This window comes from Ziziphus jujuba, chromosome 11 (genome assembly GCF_031755915.1).
Source record: "Ziziphus jujuba cultivar Dongzao chromosome 11, ASM3175591v1".
Classification (NCBI taxonomy): Eukaryota; Viridiplantae; Streptophyta; class Magnoliopsida; order Rosales; family Rhamnaceae; genus Ziziphus; species Ziziphus jujuba.
The window spans coordinates 3157732-3164841 of NC_083389.1; the positions used below are offsets into that span (position 1 = coordinate 3157732).

A 7110-nucleotide genomic window follows, 5' to 3' on the forward strand; every position below is an offset into this window, starting at 1 on the left:
AGCAATAAAAAAAAATGATTTCCAGTGTTACAGGATACAATTGATCAGCTGATGTTTCAAAATTTAATGTCGGTTCATTAGAACCATATAAACCAATACCCGAGCTCCTATTAATCAAAAAACAGAAGCTCCTGTAGTGTACAAAATAAATTTTATAGTTGAATACAAATGTTTCTTTTTGCCTCATATGGATAGAAGTAGATAAACTGGAATTAATTCTAACTTCCATAGGATGAAAAAAAGTAAAAGGTCTTGAGAAGAAAATGGTCCTATTTGACCTCTATACATTACTAACATCAAGAAATGGAATAATCAGGAATCTCTAGTAACCGGCCAGGCTACTAAAGTAGCTAAAGTAGTGATAAATCCTGTCAGTAAAGTATGTCTTATAGAAATTCCATCTATTCCCAATCTCCAATAAAAATAAATAAAAAATGGATCCATTTATAATTGTCTGTAAGTTGGATTAATGGATCGTCCAATTGGAAATGATACCAAAATGTATAGGTTATTAGAAGGAGTTCTATTATTCATATACAAATAGTATACCACCTAGTTACCTTATTCCCTCTATGAGGGAGAAAGAAAATTATAGAACCCGTGGCTATTAGCAAAACTACAACTATTGTTAACCAAGGAAGATCATTCATGGTAAAAACAAGATACACTTGGACCAGAAAAACCCATGCTCAAAAGTATAAAATAAAATATATTATTTAGAGCTCGGTTTTTTGTTGGTAAAAAAAAAAAATAAATATATTCAAGTAAGGTTTTCTGAAATATATCAATAAGCTAGCCCCATACTTCGAGTTGTTTCATGCCATAAATAAACTCAAACACTTAAGAAATCTATTGGACAGGCGGATTCACATCGTTTACAACCGACACAGTCCTTTGTTCTTGGAGTAGAATTGATTTGCTTAGCTTTACACCCGTCCTAAGGTATCATTTCTAATACATCTATGGGGGCTCGGACACATTGAGTACATCCTATACATGTATCATAAATCTTTACTGAATGTAACATTGGATCTATAAATTTTTTGAATATTCTAAATTTTTGATCTAGTAAATTTATAAATAAATTATATATTTAGACACCAGATGAATCAATGATTTACTAGAATTTTTTTAATCAATCTACTTCTAGACCGACTCATGTAAAGGAGCCATAATACTTTGATTTCTTACTTTTTTGCAAACATGATCCTACATTGTGTATAATACATGCTTATTCGATTTTGTGAATCTTCTAATTTCTATGATTAATATTACTTATTCAACAAATTAGATTGAATAATACGAGTTGATTTTCTATTACGATAAATTGACGAAACAATAGTCAGTCCAATAGCTGCTTCAATAGCTGCAATAGTTAACAAAAATTGAAAAAATATTACCTTTTAATTGGCGACTATCAAAAAAATAAAAAAATGTTACATAATTTATATTAACTGCATTCAGTATAAGTTTAAGAAACATAAGGCCTCTAACCATATTGCAGCTTGTGATCAATCCATAGTACCAATTGAAAATAAGTAGGCACTCAAAATAAGTACATGTTCGAGCATCATTGACCAACTCCTTATCAATTAAATTTTGATTTATTTCAATATAATATGAACAACAATTCAACGGATTCAACTTACTAGAATCTAAAAGGTGAAGAACAAATAAATAGATTGGTAATAGATCTAATAAAAGAATTTCTATTTTCAACATAAACAATCTTTAATTAGAATTGAAGAGAAATAGATGTGACAACATACACTAAAGTTTCAAAGGGAAGAAAAAAAATATGTTGATAAATGAATTCCAATTTGTTGATTATTACTTATCAAATCTTGCTCTGTAATTTGGTTTGATCTTGTAGTCCAAATAATCCCGTACCATGACGTATCTATAATAGTACTCATTAGTAAAACCAAAATGCTTGTATAAACCAGCAAAGTAACCCCATCCCCAACAGTCCAAAGATTAAAATCTTTGTAATATTCTGAACCATTCATGAACATCACAGCAAATATGATTAAAACATTTATGGCTCCCCCGTAAATAAGGAGTTGTGCTGCAACTACAAAATAGGAGTATAATAGAATATAGAATAAGGATATACAAACAAGAACAAGTCCCAATGTAAAAGCAGAATAAATTGGGTTGGTAAATAATACTACTCCTATACCTCGTAATATAAGACCTAATCCCATAAAGACTAAAAGAAAATCATGTATTGGTCCAGGCAAATCAATTATATGTAAAAAAAAAAAAAAAAAAACAGAGATAAAAAATTGAAATCTTTTTCATGACCTTATTGAGACTCGACCTGAATTTTTTCTTTTTTATGATTTATAATCAATTCCTAATTGAATGAAATCCTTAGGGATGTGAAATAATGTGGGTACAGATATTGGACAAATTTCATTCTTTATCTGAAAGAAAGAGTAGTGCAAATCTGAAACTATCTTTCGAAATAATTATATAGACATTAATTACTAAAATTTCAATCCAAATTAAGACATGATTATGATCAACTAATGAATAGTTCGGATTTGTAGGGTGTGATCAAACAAAACAAAAGTAACCTAAGTACTTAGTAATTCAAAACTTTTCTTAAATCAAAGGAGTTACTTATTTTTTATTTGAGGCGAATTCAAAATTGTTCGAATTGTATAATCGTCAATTACTGATGTTGGTAAACAACCCAAAGCAATTTGATTATAATTTAATTCATGATGATCATAAGTAGAAAGTTCATATTCTTCAATCATTGATGAACAATTCGTTGGACAATACTCAACGGAGTTACCACAAAATATACAGATTCTGAAATCAATATTGTAATTAAGAATCGTTTCTTGAAAATATCAATTTCCAATTTCCAATCAATGATGCGTAAATCTATAGGACACACATGAACACATACTTCACAAGCAATACATTTATGAAACTCAAAATGGATTCGACCATAGGAATGCTCCACGATGATTAATTTTTCATAAAGATATTGAATAGTTACAGGTAAACGATTTGCATGGGATAAAGTAATCATGAAACTTTAACCAATGTACCTTGCAGCTTGTACTGTTTGTTGACCATAATTCATGAACCCAATTACCATAGGGAACATATCAAGAATATATATGAATAATTTGATGTTTTTTTATTTCTATTGTTTAAGCCAGGTTGTGAATATAAAATATCATGTTCCTGTACAATGAAAAGAGTTGGAAAGAAGTTGTTAATAACAGATTACCGAGAGAAATAGGTACAAGAAATTTCCATCCAAGATCCAATAGTTTGTCCATTCTTAGCCTAGGTAAAGTCCATCTTGTTACGATAGGAATGAACAAAAATAAATAAGTTTTAGCTAATGTAATAAAGATACCCATTGTCGCCCCAAAAACATCATATCGTTGATTTATTTCAAAAAGCTCAGAAAAAAATATATACGGAATAGAGATATTTCAACCACCAAAGTAAAGAACTGTTACAAATAATGACGAAACTAATATGCTTAGATAGGAAGCAACATAAAATAAACCAAATTTTATCCCCGAATATTTCGTTTGATAACCTGCTACTAATTCATCTTCCGCTTCTGGTAAATCAAAAGGCAATCTCTCACATAGTGCTAGGAAAGAAATTAGAAAAAAGATAAACCCTATAGGTTGACACCACCAATTCCATCCCCTAAAACCATATTTTGATTGCGCCTAAACTTTATCAACTGTACTTGAACTATTAGATAATCATAGTCGGCGGTACCATCACTATTTCCATTGCTATTCCAAAACCGTACATGCGATTTTCACCTCATACGGCTCTTGAAGGGCCATAAAAAAATCTAAGGACTAAGCCCTTTTATCTTGCAATGCTTAGTTATGCGATAGATAAGATTCAAATCTATCATACGGTCCAAAATTAGACCAATTGAATTCTGTTTGTTATGTTGTAATAAATTTTAATAAAAAAAATAATTAATATAATTAATATTAATAATTAATAATAAAGAATTCAATTTATTACTAATTTAATAAATTAATAAATTGAATTAATAATAAATAAACAAAATTCTTCTGAATTGACCTCGTCCTTCTTTTCAAAATTTCCATAATCATTTAAATTTTTCTTTGTTGAGTAATAACTTGATTCTTCAATAAAACACTCCTCGTAAAAAAATCAATAACCCATCATTTTCACTTACAAAAAAGAATTATATATTACATTAATTCATGAATTATGACACGAACTGTATCAATATAAATCTGGATCTTGTTTATTCTTTTGTACTCCTTTCTTTTTTTTTATTCCTATTCTTCTTTTTGTTTTTGAAAAAAAAAAAAGGCTTACAAAATCAAAAGAAGGATTATTTCGTTCCCAATAGTGTCATTTATTTAATCGAAGGATAGGAGCATACTCTAGATCGGAATTGTGGGGAGTACTGCCTTATAACTTCTACAAATTTAAAGCCCCAATTAGTAATTTTTGTATATTATGTAGAAATGTCTACTTTTGGATAATTTACAAGATCTACATTACTAATTGTGTGCGTATCTTGGTGTTTCTACCTATCCATTCATTTTTGTTCAATCGCCTTTTCTTTTATGGTAATACATGTATGAAAATACATACAAACGATAATGAAAACTCAATACGGTTGATCTTTTGAGCCCATTTCAAGTCAGGATGACTAATCAACCAATCTTTAGGTAAACGGTATCTTCTACTTCTGTTTATTTCCGCTCAACTCTCTAACTCTTATACATAGAAAATGAGACTCAATATCTTTACTGTGAATTTATATAGAAGTTGTTTTCTTTCACTTATCCAACTATTTGATTTAGTTCATCAATCTGACTAATGAATAAAAAAATGAAGATATCTACTCAATTCATTTTACCCTTTTCCTAGAAAGGAAAGAATAGAAAGGCAAGAATAGAGAAAAATTTATGTCTTAATGAATCATACGTAGAGATATTGATAACACACATAAAGTTAATGGTATTTCATAACTAATTGATTGAGTAGAAGCTTGTAGACCGCCTAAAAAGGAATATATATTATTTGACCCGTATCCTGACATAAGAAGTCCAATGGGAGCAATACTGGAAATGGCAATCCATAGAGAAACACTGATATTGAGCTTACTAAAATTGATATGACTGCTATGGACGGTCCGATACTGAATAAATGACTATCTCCTCTTGATGGAAAAATATTTTCTTTGAAAATAAGTTTTGTCCCATCTGCTAGAGCTTGAAGAACTCCCAAAGGGCCGGCGTATTCAGGTCCAATACGTTGCTGCAATCCTATGGATATTTCTCTTTCTCACCATACAATTACCAATACGCCTATTATGATTCCCAATACGAGAGTAAAAATAGGAATAAAGGCCATATAATTCTTTAGACCTCTTTTAAAAACTCCAATCTAGAAAAAGAATTGATATCTTGTACTTCTGTCGTATCACTTATCATTTCAAGGATCAACTTCTCCCACAATGATATCTATGCTACCTAGTATCATCATAATATCAGCCAATTTCAATCTTTTAACTAACTGAGGAAGAATTTGCAAATTGATAAAACATGGTGGGTGAATTTTCCATCTCCAAGGAAAACCACCCTGATCCCCTATCAGAAAAATTCCCAATTCTCATTTTGGGCCTTCAAGTCTAACATGGAGTTCTTGTTTTGGTAATTCAAATGTAGCAGAATGTTTTTTTACTTATAAATTGATATTAAAAATAATTCCATTTGGGATTCTTTTCTCTATCAAACTATCAGATTTGAAAATTCTCATATGGCCTTCCTAAAATTCCTTCCAGAGCCTGTTGAATAATTTTTATGGATTCTATCATTTCAGCAATTCGGACTAGATAACAAACTAACGAATCTCCTTCTTTTTGCCATTGGACTTCCCAATTAAATTCATCAAAACATTCATAATGATCAACTTTATGAAGATCCCATTGTATTGCGGAAGCCCACAGCATTGGTCCTAATAAACCTAATTTATTACTTCCTTTGTACCAATAATGCCTGCTCTTTCAACTCATTCTAAAAAAATAGGATTTCATGTAATAAGTTTTTGATAGTCAGCGATTCCTGTTAAATAAATAATCACAAAAATCCAAACATTTATCTATCCAACCATGAGGTAGATCAGCAGCTACTCCTTTGATACGAAAATAATTATGCATCATTCTCATACCGATGGCAGCTTCAAATAAATCATATATTAATTCTCTTTCTCAAAAAATATAGAAGAAAGGCGTTTGTGCAACAATATCTGCCATAAAAGAGCCGAGTCATAGCAGATGAGAAGCTATATGACTCAACTCCACATAATTACTCTGATATAGCTGGCTCTTTTAGACACTTGAATATTTCCCAACTGCTCCGGGCCATTTACGATTATTGCTTCTGTGAACATAGTAGCTAAATAATCCCAATGCATTACATAAGGCACATATTGTAGAATTGTTCGGTTTTCCACAATCTTTTCCATCCCTCGGTGTAAATAGCCCAATATTGGTTCACAATCAGTAACATCTTCACCATCTAGAGTAGCGATGAGTCGAAGAACACCATGCATTGATGGGTGGTGGGGACCCATATTTATTACCATGAGGTCGTGTCCTGTAGCTGGTATATTCATAGGTTTTTCCTTCATTTAGTCTTTCATGAATTGATGAAAACTAAAATAAATTCATTCAAATTCAAATTCAAGATCTAATAAATAAAATAATTCAAAATAAACTGCTTTTTCAAATTAACGAGTTTTGATTCCGGAATATCCAATTAATTAATTAATTCTTTATAACGTATTCTATTTTTCTTTGACAAATAAGACAGCAGTCGTTGGCATTTTCCAAAATTTGATGTAGGCCTCTCTGAGATAAACAGTCTTTTCTATGCAATTCTAAATGTGAAGAAAGTTTTCGTATCCTATTGGTGAGGCTGCATATTTTAAATTCAACAGATCCTACTTTTTCTTCTTTTTCTTCTTGCGAAATAATCAAGATGAATGAATTTTTTAGCATAAAATGAAATCTACCCCCCCACTTTGCTCCTATCCTTTTTTTAGCGTTAGCTGGTTTTATTGATC

General features: G+C 30.5%; 1 pseudogene; it reads right to left on the bottom strand.

Annotated features, from left to right (window-relative positions):
- Nucleotides 1–1342: 1342 nt before the first annotated feature.
- Nucleotides 1343–6660, bottom strand: LOC132799923 (NAD(P)H-quinone oxidoreductase subunit 1, chloroplastic-like; annotated as a pseudogene).
- Nucleotides 6661–7110: the final 450 nt, after the last annotated feature.